General features: G+C 31.8%; 1 protein-coding gene across 2 annotated transcripts in view; it reads left to right on the forward strand.

The window, feature by feature from the left end:
• Positions 1-16,761, forward strand: part of LOC134706693 (parathyroid hormone/parathyroid hormone-related peptide receptor-like) — a 152,347-nt gene that overhangs the window by 43,656 nt on the left and 91,930 nt on the right. The gene's annotated exons all lie outside the window — the stretch shown is intronic.

Raw genomic sequence — 16,761 nt, forward strand, 5'->3', positions numbered from 1 at the left:
TCGTGGTGGGTACAGGTGAACAACGAATTCAACTGTTCAACGAAGTATAGATTTTCTATCAGGTCGTATGCAGACTTTGGCAAAATCACAAAATTACATATCAACGAAAACGAAATTTTCAGCAATCCACGAAAATAGGTACCCATGAAAATAAATGAATCCATATTACTCCAATAGGACTATATCCCAATACCATGAAAACGTTAAAGATATCAAGAGCTCCCCAACATTCTTCGCCAACAAACAAGCGTTAGTACACCATTTCGTTCATTCCGTATAAGGTTAGAAAAAAATAGTAGGAGAGTAAAACGGACAAAACAAACACTCGACTCATCAGAAAGTAAAACGGAGAAAACAAACACTCGACTCATCAGAAAGTAAAACGGACAAAACAAACACTCGACTCATCAGAAAGTAAAACGGACAAAACAAACACTCGACTCATCAGAAAGTAAAACGGACAAAACAAACACTCGACTCATCAGAAAGTAAAACGGACAAAACCAACTACCGACACCTCAAAACTGAATTTGGGAAAGTAAAGCAGACAAGACCAGTATCGGACGCCTCAGAATTAAAATATAGGACAGTACAACGCACAAGACTAGCAACCGATTCATATAATTTCTATGAGTTTGAATTTATATATATTGATTCTGTTAGTTATGTTAACGACAGTTCAAAAAACTTTTTGATGAGAAATGACGTTTTATTCGTTTTCTTTACAAGAAACTATCTATTTCATTTAAATTCTGCTTACAGCTGTAAAATGTTTTAAAGTATTCGAAATTGGTATATGTAACCTTGTCAAAGTTAATTTTGTGTTTATGTATGGTTGTGCACATTAAGTTTTTCTACATTAGAACATATCCTGGTATGCCATACAAGTTTTCATATGTGCATATGTCATAGCATGGAAGTATTATAGTGAGTGGCACAAGGAAGATCACTGTCAGAATCGAAGAGTTGAAGACTACCTTTAGAGGAACGTCATTCTGGTACCAAGACAATGTCAGAAGATAATAATACAGTATTATAACCAAGATAACTAGAATTTGCTATTGATGGAGAAAACCAGTTTGGGATAGAATAAAACTCGTATTGTTCTAATTAATTTCAAAGACAACATTACAAAGACATCATAAAATAAACATAAGGGAAAATGAAACAAATGCTAAGAACAGAGAATTATTTTTTTACCTCTTATATAATCTAAGAGATTTACAAATGTGAGTTTAAAGTGACAAATAAAAACACAAGGAAGTTCCTATGTTGGAAGTAAACTGCATAAGTTATTTCAATGAAAATTACCTGACAATTTATACAATTAACTATTACTCAATTGCTTCATCTCTTCACAGTTACTTAATGTTTCTAATAAAATGTTACATTATATGTGAGCCAGTCCATACCAAACAACATAAAAAACTTTTATTTCTTCAGAGGTAAATTATATTTCTGAGTACATTTCACTTTTTTGAAAGCGACTGATCTGAGTCAAAATTTTGACACAACGGTTTCAATATTAAAAACACTAAATCCTGTGAATGTCAGTTTGTTTTCCTTTATTCAAACATCTCAATTTGTTTTATTAACATAAACGAAGCAGTGTTGCCAGTTTTTTTTCGTTTACATAGTTCCACTTTTTGTTATCCATATACGTTTGTTTTACGGTATAATAGGTTAATATTTGGTCTTCTAATAATAAAAGTGACGTTTGTTGCGTACAGCGTATTTTTGCATGTATAAAGGTTTTGTATTGATGTATTCTTAAAACATATCAATTTCCTCCGTTTTATTAGTCTTTTGTAAAACATTGCTGTTTTCTGTTGTTTATATCATACCAATTTCTTCTTTGAAGCTATCTATTATGCAAACTACAGATATGATTTTGGAATGGATAAAACACATTAAGTTTGCCTCTCTTCCTTTTGAATTGAATAACAACACTCTATCATATTTTCAAAATGATGAGATATGCGTTTTGGAGTAATGAGAATTGTCATGAGAAATAAACAAAAGTATTACATAAGTCAATATGGTGTAAAACGAAAGACTATCTAGTGAATGATTCAAAAGTATTTTGTTATGAATTAAATTCTCTTCTTAAAAACAATTAGAAAAAGTCGCACACCATACGAGAAGGATTAGAATAAAACCTGATTCAAACTTGTCATACGAATACCTCCAAATCCAAATGTTCGAAATTGTTTTTAAATGTAATTGTCTACTTCAAGTGTACTTTATATGGCATGTCTAGACTAATACTCTTGATATTTACGATTCAACAGGAACGTTGTTAGCAATGTGACTGATATAATTTCCAATGTCTTTTTAAATGTAACAGTGCAAATATTTCTTGTAAAGTAGCATGTTATGACATACAAATGGTTTCCGAAATGTTTTTTTTTTTTAGTTCTTACAACGTTCTATTAGTTTTTAAATGCATTTAGATAATATATATGAAAACAATACAATGTTTAGTATATGTAAATAGAAAATAAACTCAATATCACGAAAATGTGAAAGATATCAAGATCTCAACAAACATTCTTCGTCAACAGAAAAACCTTAGTACACTATTTCTTCCATCCGGTATAAGGTTAGAAAAATAATCACCAGGAGAGTACAACGGACAAAACAAACACTCAACCCCTAAGAACTAAATATAAGAAAATAAAACGGACGAAACAAACACACGACCTTCAGAATAAAAAAGAAGCACAAACGGAGACAATCAAAAATACAACTCAAGGACCAGAAAGCCCAAAATGTTGCAAAAATAATAGACCTTTGTTGGATTTACGTGTGCTCATCCCTGCCCACTCCCCCACCCCTAAAAATGTATCCATGCATCTAGACAATATATTACATACTTCGTGTTGTGACTACAATAGAATGGTCACTTTCTTGTTCGATGATTATATATAAGCCGGAGCATAATTTTAAAAACAGCTGAATCAAAATGTGCACGTTGATTCTACTATTATGATAAAATTATTTTTAAGATCATCAAACCGTCGAAAAAAAGGAATGAAATTTTCATGAGTTTGAATTCATATATATTTCTTGTGTAAGTTTTGTTAACGACAGTTCAATAACCTATTTGATGAGAAATAACGTTTTATTCGTTTTCTGTACAAGAAACAATATATTTCATTAAAATGCTGATAACGGCTGTGAAATCAAAATCACGTGGTTTATGTTATCTTGTCAACGTATATTTTGTGTTTGCGTTTACATTAAATTTCGCTACACTAGAATATCACACTATAAGCTAGACAAGTTTCGATATGTGGATGCCATAGTAAGCGGCACAAGGAACATCACTGCTATAATCGAGGATGGAGCATTGCATTGAGGGGACGAATAGGACCTTTAGAGTAGCGGTATTATAATATCAAGACAATGTCAGAAGATAATAATGCAGTATCATATCCAAGATAACTACAACATGCTATTGATGGATGAATGATAAATGAAAATTTGTGGCCATAGTACAGCATGTTCTGCACACACTATACACACGTATGTGATCCTTGTCCTTATTCTTATCCCAGTGTTTTTAATAATCATTTTTCTCCTGTCTGCAGTTTTTTTATGAAAGAAGATTCATCTGAAAAAGAATAAATTCTGCAAATAGATGTATTTTCGGGCGATATAAAAAGGGAAATTTTAAAGCAAAATTGAGATTGTCCCTTTTGTTTGATAACTAAGTTTCAATTATTTGAAATTCTGTTATGCACTTATTTTCAGAACCGTATTTTTTTTTGCATTCTTCCTGAGGTTGTTCTTTTCCACTGCTGTGATGGTTTTTGTCCAGCTCATCCAAAGTTAAAACAACACATTTAAGCCCTGTTGTCCTATCTTTCTTTAAAGAAAACGTCTGTTTACGATACTGTTGCCTTTATTTGTCATTTGTGGTATATTTTCCATTCTTCGTCGAAAAAATACTATGAACTGAATTGACCTTTTGAAGTCATGGTTTAGCTGGTGTTACCTATATTGAACTGGATAGTGTCCTTCAGCAAGCTTCGTCAAATCAAGGATAATACTCATCGTCTCTCAAACCAATGCGTTTTTGTTCTGCTATTGCCGCTCTGAAATATTCCCTGGAAGCACTCAAACTTTCATCATTCACAATGTCAATTGTTTTATTGTACGGGTGAGCGTTAAATGATTATCTCGAGCACTGCAGTGATTTTGTCTTATGAATATTTCCATCAGCTCTACGCTGAATCATATAAAAATGGTCCACCGATTCATCTAGTTTTAATGTGTCATAATATTAGAATTCTATATTCATTTTCGTTACTTTTGAGGTGTATAGATGATATCAGGTTTTGAAAAGTGAAATATAGGTCATTTAAGTTTAAGCGTTTTATTAGTTATTCATAGATTCCTAGATTTCGAGGTTCACGGACTACGTAAATGGTTCCTGTTTGTGTGAGCAGGGCATGGTGTTCCATGAGCACATATTCTAGTTCATCCTATTTTCATAAAAAAACAAAGCCTCAGGCTTTCTAAATAATCTTGTCATTTTCATATTTTGCCTTAAAAAAATTCACTTACTTGAAGATTATCCTCTCTAATCGTAGAATTATAACCACTATTTATAAGATATCAGAATATCATTTAAATGACATCAAATAAAACAGTGAGCTTAGGAATATCGGTTAATATGACTTAAAATGTTATTTTTAAATTTCTTCTGAATGTTGATAGTTGCTTGCTTGACGTCTAAACACTGACGGGAATGGGTTCTATGCTCTTTCACCCAATACTATCACAATTAATTAATAAAAAAGAAATAACAGAAATAAAAAAGAAATAACAGAAATAAACAAGAAATAACAGAAATAAACAAGAAATAAACAAAATTAAACATATATTTTGAGAAATGTAAATGCTAAAAGTACATATGAAATGGAATCTCTCAGACATGATTTTTTAAAAACCAAAATATGTGTATTTCAAAGTAAAATCATTTTTGTTTACCTGTGATAATAATTTTTTTTTCGTCAAATGTATTACTCTCGTAACAAAGGTTGATTCTGAAATCAAATCAAAATTATTATCTTCGTCGCTTTCATCACATACCAAAAACTTTATTTAAATCTAAGTAATCCTGAAGTTTCTGTAGTGTAACTGAATGGAGATTGGGGAGAAAAACAATATGCCACAATTTTTTGAATTCCGAAACCTAAATACCTTTTTTCAAACTGTAAATTGATTGATGAAACTGAATTAACTTCGATGGGCATTATAATATTACTTGGTATGTTCCGCCTCGGTACACAAAATTTAAAAAACCCAAAGTAGTGTTAGGAATTCTAGAAACATCATAGATTTTTGCAATTAATTCTCATCTGATTCAATATGTTCAGTATTGATATTAAAATAAACTATAAAATTGATTAAATGGAATAAACATACTCATGAAACGATTTTAATGATATCAATGTATTTTTTTTTATATTCATATCGTCTTAGATTAATAAATCTTATAGTCTCCATATGGCAGTATGCCTTAAGCGCCAATTACGATTTTCAACATAAAGCATTTGATTCAATTTGAAATATTATTTCTCAAATGTATCAATGGCGCCAATTTACCTGTGCATATATACCAATACCTATATGTTTACCGTACATACAATCATAAATACTTTACTGTAAGAGAAAAATAAAGATTATGGAATGAAGGAGACTATTGCTGTCAGATATTCTAAAGAATAAGAAAAATATGCTGCTGCTGAATATATGTTATCCATATATACCCCTTCATATGTATACATGCAAATTTTTATTAACCTCGAGCCTTACAGTAACAGAATTGCCGTATTTTTCCTATTAGAATGATCAATCGAAATAATTCATGGGGCTTGAATGTGTCGTGATTTTATTACGGGTTGTCCCTTTATGTCGATATTTTACCCCTCGCTATCGCTCAGGGAAAAATATTTGTCACAATGAATTATTTTTTAAATATCAATAGCTGACGTCAGAAGTTTTTTTAATATGTTCATTTAGACTTGGTGTATACTGCATGTAGATTTTGAATTGGATATCGAAATCGAAGGGCGGTTTCGGTAATACTCAATTATAAAGGCACCAGTTTTCCAGGTTAACATAATGTTTGTGTCCCTTTTATTGTGAAATCGAGACATGTTAATATACGTCATCTTTGAACTTATGATATTATCTTAAAGTATTAGCTCTCTGTCATTTCTATTGCCATGAACCTACTGAACTGTTCCTAACAAATAGTGAAAGATTACATTAAACTCATACCAGAAAGTCATTTATATTAATGATATCAAACAATCTTTGATTTCTGCATTAGACTGGATGAGTTTTCATGGAAATATATCCTTTCCTCATGTGAAAGTCTTAAGAGCTAAACGTCCAATGCTATTTAGATGTTGACTGATTTGAGATGGTCTGTCCAAGAGCGATAAAACCTTTCACAATGGAACGAAAGAAAAGTCTTTGCATCACTTTTCATGCCTTTGCTTATTAATATATTATGCAATTATGTATCCAGGTATTGCTTTATATGAAACGATCTCTTTGATATCTTGGTTGTACACGTGCCCATTTTGTAGGAATAGTTTCTATTGTCATACTAAATGCATTTAAATCACATATCCATAGGCATGCAAGATTTTGCTTTCTGATTTTTTTCAATTACATGTATATATTATATAATTTTATTACTTCATTTTTAAATAATCTTGAAAAAGTAAAATATATGTTGATCTTTTGAATAGCGCAATTTTGAAATTTCAAATAATATAATGGCAAACAATTGTGTTAGTCTCTTTCAGAAGTACAAGCCAATAGCAATACGTTTTTTTAGTTTTCTGTGAATGTTTATAGTGTTGATTTCCTGATAAAGTCGTATGATAAGACAGAATAAAGGATGTAAGGAACTGAGTTTTTAGGTTTTTTTTCAGTTTTAACTCAGGTTTATCGATAAATGTATAGAATGTTAGCTTTATGTTTTCCTTGATTTATGAACTTTATTTGATTGCTAGTTTGCTAGATAATATATTGTGGTACGCAAATACTTCCTCATACAATATTTAATTTTTCAAGCTACTTAGAGAAACATTTATTCTTTTGTTTATGGGATTGTGTGCTAAATGGATATGCACTTTATTTTACTAACAATTGACGAGCAGTTCTCTGAAACGTTCTAACCGTAAATTATCAAATACTTCCATTAAAAAAGTTTTCAGCAATCTTTCTGCAATTATATTCAAATCAGCTGCCTTCATTTTTGAGGCAGAATAAAATTGATATTTGTTTAATGATATTTATGCGCCGACTTGAAGTCTTACGATGTTCTAATTTGTTATAATTCCTTTTCAATATTGATTGAAAACTAGACGACTGAAATATAACAAGCAATTGTTAAATCTGTTCTGAAGTTTCTTGACCGGGGATGCTTGTCTGCAAATTCATGTGTCAAAATTATTTTATCGACATATGAAACTGTACGATTGATTTTGAACTAATAGAACTTTCCAGTTACCAACTTCCGGTGAAAGTGATGCCGTTTATACATGTGACTTTCAAAATTGTTTTTATCTTATTTTAATGACGCATTCAAGTGTATCAACCACAATAAAACGAGTGCATATATCTTTAAAAAAAAGCAGCATCAAACGAGTCCAACATTACCATACATGTTTGGACTCGCAACAGAATTATGCAGTATTCAAATGTGCATAAATGTGCATAAAATAAGGAAAGCCAGAAAAGCAACTTTAAAAAACCATCGAAATTTTAAATCCGAAAAGCCGATTGATCAAATAAGGAATTACTTTAACGGCCAAACTTCCTACGAAACCCAGTTGAGGGAACATGACAAACAAAAACCCACTGAAATAGACCTGTGTTTATGTTCGTAATGTATAAAGAACCACAAGTTTAACATTCGTTTTCCTTGTACTTTTATATGATTCAAGATACAGTTTGATTGAAATACACAAGAAATCCACAATAAAGAGTAGTTAACTTCGTTATTTGCTATCATTCTAACAAAAATGTATCTAAAGATTTTCGAATTACCAGACACACAGAAACGAAAGACCTACATTTCTAACTAAGGTTGATGGTAACTTCAAAATATTATGGTTATATCGGTGAGGTTTTTTTTTTTACCTTTTTGATTTTTTTTCGAAATTACCTGATTCTTACAAAGACTGTCACTTAAACATAAACAAATAAACAAATTTTAATAAAACAGAAAAATGAATACCACAGAGGTAACAAGTGACAACAATCCAAATCCATCCTCTTAAAATACCTTAACATTTTGTTCCTTCTTATTTTGTTATTTCGGGGCATTTTATAGCTTACTTTGTGACAAGGGTCATTGTTAAAAATCGTAGGGTGTGGTATGTAACATTTGTAACATTAAATTCAATAGCAGTCTGGTGCTGTTTCTTATTTTCATAAATTCGTGAACAACAAAAATGAACATCACTTGCATTTACTTATAGAGATCAAAAGCAGTAAAGGTAAAACAAACAATAAAAGTACATGCTCTTCTTAAAGATGCTGAATTTTAGAAGTCGAGTGCATGATATAGTGTTGTGACATACATGTCATGTTTTTGTGCATGTGACTTAATTCATTGCATTGTTAATCTAATAAAATTGAGAAAGGAAATGGGGAATGTGTCAAAGCGACAACAACCCGACCATAGAGCAGACAACAGCCGAAGGCCACCAATGGGTCTCTAATGTAGCGAGAGTTCCCGCATCTGTAGGTGTCCTTTAGCTGGCCCCTAAAAAATAAATTAACATTTAAAATAAATTCGATACATTTGGTATTCTAAAATTGACAAATTGTATTTAAATAGACCTGCACAACTGACAGTTCAATTCAAAGAAAAATCATCCCTTTGATTTTAGTTAAAATGTCTTCACCAGATATGTCATTTACTGGTAAAAGTCCATTACCTGTTCGATTACTACTATCATAGATATAGGAAGATGTGGTGTGAGTGCCAATGAGACAACTCTCCATCCAAACAACAATTCAAAAAGTAAACCATCATAGGTTAAAGTACGGCCTTCAACACGGAGCCTTGGCTCACACCGAACAACAAGCTATAAAGGGCCCCAAAATTACTAGTGTAAAACCATTCAAACGGGAAAACCAACGGTCTAATCTATATAAACAAAACGGGAAACGAGAATCTAGTATATATTACATAAACAAACGACAACTACTGTACATCAGATTCCTGACTTAGGACAGGTGCAAACATTTGCAGCGGGTCATGTCTGAGACTCTTGGTGATAGAAAAGGTCGATACAATGTGTTCAAATCCTCATGACTTGTGTTCAAATCCTCATGACTTGTGTTCAAATACTCATGACTTGTGTTCATTTCGTCAAAAATAGTGAAAGAAAAAGAAGTAAGATATTTAAACAAAAAATTGATAATTTTTAAAAACAATTTTCTTTCCAATAACGTAAAACGTTTAATCGCTTTTATAGTTGATAGTTGAAATAACTATATTGCATAACCACGTTTTCTATATGAAATCGAGATTGTTTTATTATTTTGCTTATTGGTGAAATATCCGTGATTGAATCAATTAATTCATAAGCCTATTTGCAAGATATCTGCATTGTTCCTAATGTTTATATTGGTTTTGTTGTCGAATTAAGTTTAAACGAATCCTGTCACTTAGAATTACTCCTTTCTCAAATGTTAAGGTTCCTGAGAAGCTATCATTTTTCCCTATGCAATAATCGTTATTTCTTTATTTCGTCTTAACTTCAAATACCTAATAAGTTAAGCAATCTTGACGATTTTCAATTACTCACATTACAGAATCTGCCTGTTATGGTTTCCGTTCGGTTTACTGATTCGCTGAAATTCATTCACGACAGAAAAATATCTTTACAATCATTCAATTTCTATTTCTTCTGCTCAGTAGGAATTAATGAAATAAAATAAAAACTGCACGACACTACTATAAAACATCTGTCTTATACAAAGCTTTAGAAGAAATAATGAATATCTGAATGTAACTATTTTTTGTAAATTTCAAATTAAAAATACTCGGAAATAGAGCGATATAATATACTAAGGGAAAATGAAGTAATGGCTTGGCACAAATATATTGAGTTTGCGCAATAAATACAATAAATATAGTTAGGTAAAAGTAATAAAATTGAATGTCATAGTAATTCAATACAAAAGTTTGACGCTCAATTTTATTATACATAAAAAGATATTTTTCATTCGAAAACAATCAATCTATAAATCAGATTTATATAGACCGGTTATGCTGCATCAAATCAAAATGGCTGCATTTTAAAATTTACGCTCGATGACAGATATGGTCAAAAATAATGTTTCCTCGTGTCTAATAGGGCAGAGATATAGAATGAACAGATGAAGTATGCAAAAACTATCCAATATTATACGAATACGATTCTAATACGGCCTTTATCAATGAGCAAATAGATATTAAAAATGTGGTATGAGTGCCAATGAGAAAGCTGTCCATCCAAGTCACAATTTGTAAAAGTAAACCATTATGGGTCAACGTCTGTTTTTTTAACACGGAGCCTCGGCTCACGCCGAACAACAAGCTATAAAGGGCCCCACATATAACAATTAAACCAAGAAACCCAAGTGTCTAATATATGTACATCAATCTTAAACCATATATTATATAGTCAGTTATGTAAACCCCAGCATGACAAAATGTAGATCAATTTAAATTTGATTTAAACGGGGGGAAATGATCGGCCTGATTTTTTGACAAAACAAACAACAAAGTGCAAATATAAATGACAGTGACCAACGACAATCGACCTCCCCATCAAAAATAGACAACAAAACGAACAACAACTTGACCAGAAAGTCTGGCTTGTTACCGACACCGGATGTTCTGGGGTTTCGCTAACAAAGTTTATCGACAGGTTGTAGGTATCTAATGGGCACTTTGTGTGTCCCTTTAATAGCAGCTTGTTTTTGTACTGTTACGAATCACAGTTTATGACGAAACTTAGTAAAGACCCGTCGATATTGCATTAAATTGATAAATTCAACAATACTTACCGTTATCTTGATGATATTTTTTCGTTAAATAATCAAGAATTTTCTCAATATACTGCTGAAATTTACCCCAAGGAATTTACTTTAAATTAATCAAGTAGCGGGTTATTTAACAGTGTGCACCACATTTTTTTATGTTATTTCGAATAGACAGAAAAAATATCACAGTCATTTCTACTTATTTAATTCTAAATTCCATTTTAAACCGTAGAAAACCATGAAAAAACGTTGATGACGTCACGGTCACATGACTAAATTATGTATATGGGCTCATAACAAAATAACGTCAGCCAATCAGAAGACGCGTGACATCAAAAATTAAATTATTCGGTAATAACTGTCCTTTCCTGGATTTAGATTTTTCGGTTTTAAACGGGAAACTCCACACTTAAATTTCCGACTAAAACGGACGATTTTTCGTCCTCTAATGTTAATTTTCCATTTTTATATGGTGATGTTCCTTTGGCACCATCTTACACTGTTTATTTTTCACAGCTCGTTCGCTATGCCCGTTTCTGTTGTGACGTTTTTTTTTTTTTATTTCAACGAACGCAATCTATGTATTACTGGTAAATTATTAAACCAGGGATATCGTTACCATACATTACTTAAAACCGTTACTAAATTTTTCCATATGTATAAAGATTTGGTTTTGAATAAAATTGAGAATGGAAATGGAGTTTGTTTATACCTGTGGAAAACTTATTTCAAACGGGATAGCACATCCTCATTTTTACGGAAATTTTGTTACACAGTGTGGGAACGGAACTGTACGGTTTTCTAATAATTTGGTCATTCGGGAGACTGTCAAGCGGTGCTCCGACATTCGCAAAATAACAAGTTGCTTGATGGAAACTTTGACGAACTCTTATGTTACTATATAACATTTCTGCTTCAAAATTTGATAGCTAAAACATTCTTTATGTTAATATAAACCAATAAAATAATTAGAAAGATATATGCATCAAAATGTTTTCCTTAGAATGCGGTGGAGCTCCGTGTAAAACGATCAAAATTGTCACACAACAGCGATCAAAAATGTCAAATAAACATCGAAAAATCAATGTTTGCTACCTGAATTTTCACATGTATCTTTTCTGATATATAGTCTTACCTGTCTGAAAGTTTCAAAGCCATTGTCTCAGTAGAAATCTTAATTTATTCATTTTCTCCATGTCGGATATTTTTATTGACTGTACAATCGCTCGCAAGTTTACTGTAATATCACTCGGAGACTTCCTGTACAAGCCCTTGGAGCTATTCTTTTCATCGTTTGGCCAATTAGGCTACTCCGAAAGGAGAGTCACATACTTTACCTTGTTATGACTTTACGGTCCAGCTAGCAAGCAAGCTAGTCTAAGGTATTAGGGGGAGGGGGCTATGGATTTTTTTCTGGCAAACTTATTTTTTCGAATGCGTCGTAAAACAATCTATTATTTTCGCGACAAGTCGAAAATTATTCCTTCTTTCTATTTTAGTATTACATAGAGTGGCAGCTCAGAAATCAAAAACAAATATTTTTTTTCTCCAAAAACTGGAAACTGATGCCTTACTGCAATCCAAATACCACATATGTCTGGCATGATTTTTCTCTCCTTTTTCTGTTTCTGTTTTAAAGTTTTTAAAATTTAAATAACTTTCTTATACTATTTTTGATTTGTACCAAACTTAGACAGAAGCTTGTTTATGATCAAAAGCTAGTATCTAGTCTAAGAAGAACATTTTGTTAAAACTTTGTACCTGTGTATCTACATGTTACTTATAAATGGACTTAGTTTTTCCTCCAGTTAACATTACTTACAATCTGCAGTTAAAGTTTTTTTTACCTTTATTAGATTCATTAACTATCCTGGAAGGAAGCTTCTTATTTACAATCAAAAGATAGTATCAAGAGGAATATTTTCATTGATTAGTTTCCTCTTTTTTGTTGAGCCTGCAATTAACAGCCAAAGTAGGCGAGACACTGGGTTCCGCGGAACCCTTACAATTTTTTTAAACCTAAATTACACTCTCAAAAGTGTTAATGATGTTTGACGCTCAGTTTTGCATTAGCGGATCTGGTATGCGGGTAGAGGGAGTTTTGGTGGTTGAAACCTCATTTTTCCGATTTTTTTATAATGTGGACGTTTCATGGTGTTCCGTGGTTTGGTTCCCCTTTTTGCAGAAAGGCGGGATCCGCACTTGGTCTGATATCGTCAATGATAGTATGATGATCCGATTATTCATCTGATTTTTTATAGTTTGGTCTTATGCTGTGCTAGTTTTGGAGAGAAATGAGCGCACACAGACATTATTAACCCTGTCAAATTCTTTATGTACCTGTTTCAAGTCAAGAGTCGTTGGTTCATGTCTGTCATATATGTGTTTGGTAAATTGTTTTATTATGAAATAGGCCGTCAGTTAATTGATTCTTATGTTTCATGTTGGGACCTTTTATAGCCGACTATAATTGCTTAAATCCATTTATTTTTTGAACTTTGACAATCATATCACATCTTCTTATTTTAATATTGAAGATATAAATGTGGTTTGATAAACCAACTGTTTCGTTCATTTGTCGGATGCTATAGTTGGGAATATTGAAAAGTTCCTTAATCGTGACATTGATATAAAAAAAATGTATTGAAGGATTTTGTGTTTACTCTGTCTTTCAGATATCAAGTCCTCTCTCATCCTTGATAAAATTTGATTTTACTGGAGCTTTTTCTACCAGTAGCTACATGTATAACTTGTAATAAACAGAAATCTCATTTGAAATTATACCACATCTTCTTATTCTAATATCATGTTTATTGACATATACGTGTCTTTTCTAGGATCAGTGGTTAGCTACCACCCTTCTACATTCGAATTCCTTGTTACAATATCCCGATCCTCTGATGAAAAATTCTTTGTTGTATTATAAACATGTATTTATAAAAAATTTTAAATTGCTGGTAAATAATATATTAAGTTAAATTCAAAAAATGATAATTACCCTTCCAGAGAATCTAGTCACCTTTTCGGAATACATAAATATTTATTTTGTAAGAGGATTATTTTCATTTTCATTTTAAATTAGATTCTTAACATATTTTGTACTGTCCTTTTATTTTTGTCTTGTATACTTATTCATTGGTTGTTTGTTTATGTGTTACATATTTGTTTTTCGTTCCTTTTTTGTACATAAAAAGCCGTTAGTTTTCAAGTTTTACATTGTTATTTCGGGACATTTTATAGCATGGGCTTTGATCATTGTTAACGACCGTACGGTGACCTATAGTTGGTAATTTCTGTGTCATTTTGGTCTCTTGTAGAGAGTTGTCCCTTTGGCAATCATACCACACCTTCTTTTTTATATCTATTGTACACATTTTGTTTTTGTCTCTGATATAGTCACCATAAAAAGGTTCATTGATAGAATTTTAATTGTCAAAATAACTGGTTGTATGCTTATTTTCACTTCAAATACCATATATGAATATAATAAGACAGCAATAAACAACCAATGCAATGCATATACAATGAATTTAATAAATTTGGCCAAGCAATTCTACAGGAAAGCTCCGAGTGAGTGTACAGGAAGGCTCCGAGTGATATTACAGTAAACTTGCGAGCGATTGTACAGTCAATAAAAATATCCGACATGGAGAAAATGAATAAATTAAGATTTCTACTGAGACAATGGCTTTGAAACTTTCAGACAGGTAAGACTATATATCAGAAAAGATACATGTGAAAATTCAGGTAGCAAACATTGATTTTTCGATGTTTATTTGACATTTTTGATCGCTGTTGTGTGACAATTTTGATCGTTTTACACGGAGCTCCACCGCATTCTAAAGAAAACATTTTGATGCATATATCTTTCTAATTATTTTATTGGTTCATATTTACATAAAGAATGTTTGAGCTATCAAATTTTGAAGCAGAAATGTTATATAGTAACATAAGAGTTCGTCAAAGTTTCCATCAAGCAACTTGTTATTTTGCGAATGTCGGAGCACCGCTTGACAGTCTCCCGAATGACCAAATTATTAGAAAACCGTACAGTTCCGTTCCCACACTGTGTGTTAACCGTACCCGGAAATTTAGAAATGATCCTTGTAAACTTATCTCTCCTTTAAACAAACTTATTCTGAAAGGTTATTAATTCAACACTGTAATAAGATCATTGAATATTGTTTTTATTGGTATAAATATTGATTTTGTTATCGGTAAATTAAAAGCAAACTAAATATTACTGATATATATACATATTCATGAATCTACAATCTGTCGATACCTGTAACTTGACATTACACAAGGTTATGTTTTTCTCAAGAATGTTTACATGACGTCTTTACACTAAATCCATTGGATGTTGGATGTGTACGGATTGATAGTTTAGTCTTATATGCATGCTTTTTTTTAGTTGTTAGTGGCTTTAAAATAGCTGTCAGATTACTGCCAGTACTCTCAGATATGTCTTTTTGTTGTAGGGATGTACAAGTACCCGGCCACGTTCACTTGTATTTTTGTCCATCTGATGAGTTAAGCCTTTTTCAACTGATTTTTATAGCTTGTTCTTATGTTGTACTGCTATACCACTGTCCCAGGTTAGGAGTAGGGTTGGGATCCAGATATTATGTTTAACCCCGCCACATTATTTATGTACAATGCATGTGCATGTCCCAAGTCAGGAGCCTGTTATTCAGAGGTTGTCGTTTGTTTATGGGTTACATATTTGTTTTTCAATCATTTTTTTTTTATATATTTAAGGCCGTTAGTTTTCTCGTTTGAATTGTTTTACCTTGTCATATCGGGTCCTTTTATAATTGACTATGCAATTTGGGCTTTGCTCATTGTTGAAGGCCGTACGGTGACCTAAAGTTGTTACTGTCTGTGTCATTTTGGTCTCTTGTGGACAGTTGTTTCATTGGCAATCATACCATATCTTCTTTTTTATATTCACATGCGAACAAACCTTCTTTTTTTTATCTCCTATCGTGTCAACTGAGATGTTATGTTCATTTTATCATAAGTTGAAGGGAGGCAGACTACACATATATGCTTCTTCTAGAAATTGTGAAACAATCTAGGCCTTATTCTTAAGCTATAACGATCCAATTTCTAGATTATGTCCATCAAGTTATTCAATGTCTGATAACCATGTTGATTTCTCACATTCCACTAAATTTGAAATAAAGGACACCACAGCAACTGGTAGAATTGCTTCCAAACTTCAACAACGAGAGTCAATTCATACTTATTAAATTTATCGACAAGAGAGTCTTTTATGAACTCTATTCTATGTTACAAAAGTCAAACAGCATTTACAGTTAAAGCATATGTCAGCTACTGCCCATTAAATTATTTTTTAAATAATTTGTAAATTGGCGATTGAGATGAAAGGGGAAAATGAAAAACAGCACAATTCAGCATTCACCAAGATCTTAATGCGGATAATGATATTAATCCAGCGACCTCCAGGCAAACAGTATTGTAGGTACTTTTACGAAATGCATTATGCATCCACAAATGTTAGATAGAATCAGATGATATAAACTATCCCTATAGATTGATGTTTCCGGTAACTACTAAGTCATATTGACATCTAATTTAATAATTGCTAAATTTGCCTATATAGCAATTTTCTCTTTTTTATTTCATATAGAATGCACAATGTTCTGAAAATCTATTTTATAA

This window comes from Mytilus trossulus, chromosome 2, assembly GCF_036588685.1.
Source record: "Mytilus trossulus isolate FHL-02 chromosome 2, PNRI_Mtr1.1.1.hap1, whole genome shotgun sequence".
In the NCBI taxonomy this organism is placed as follows: domain Eukaryota; kingdom Metazoa; phylum Mollusca; class Bivalvia; order Mytilida; family Mytilidae; genus Mytilus; species Mytilus trossulus.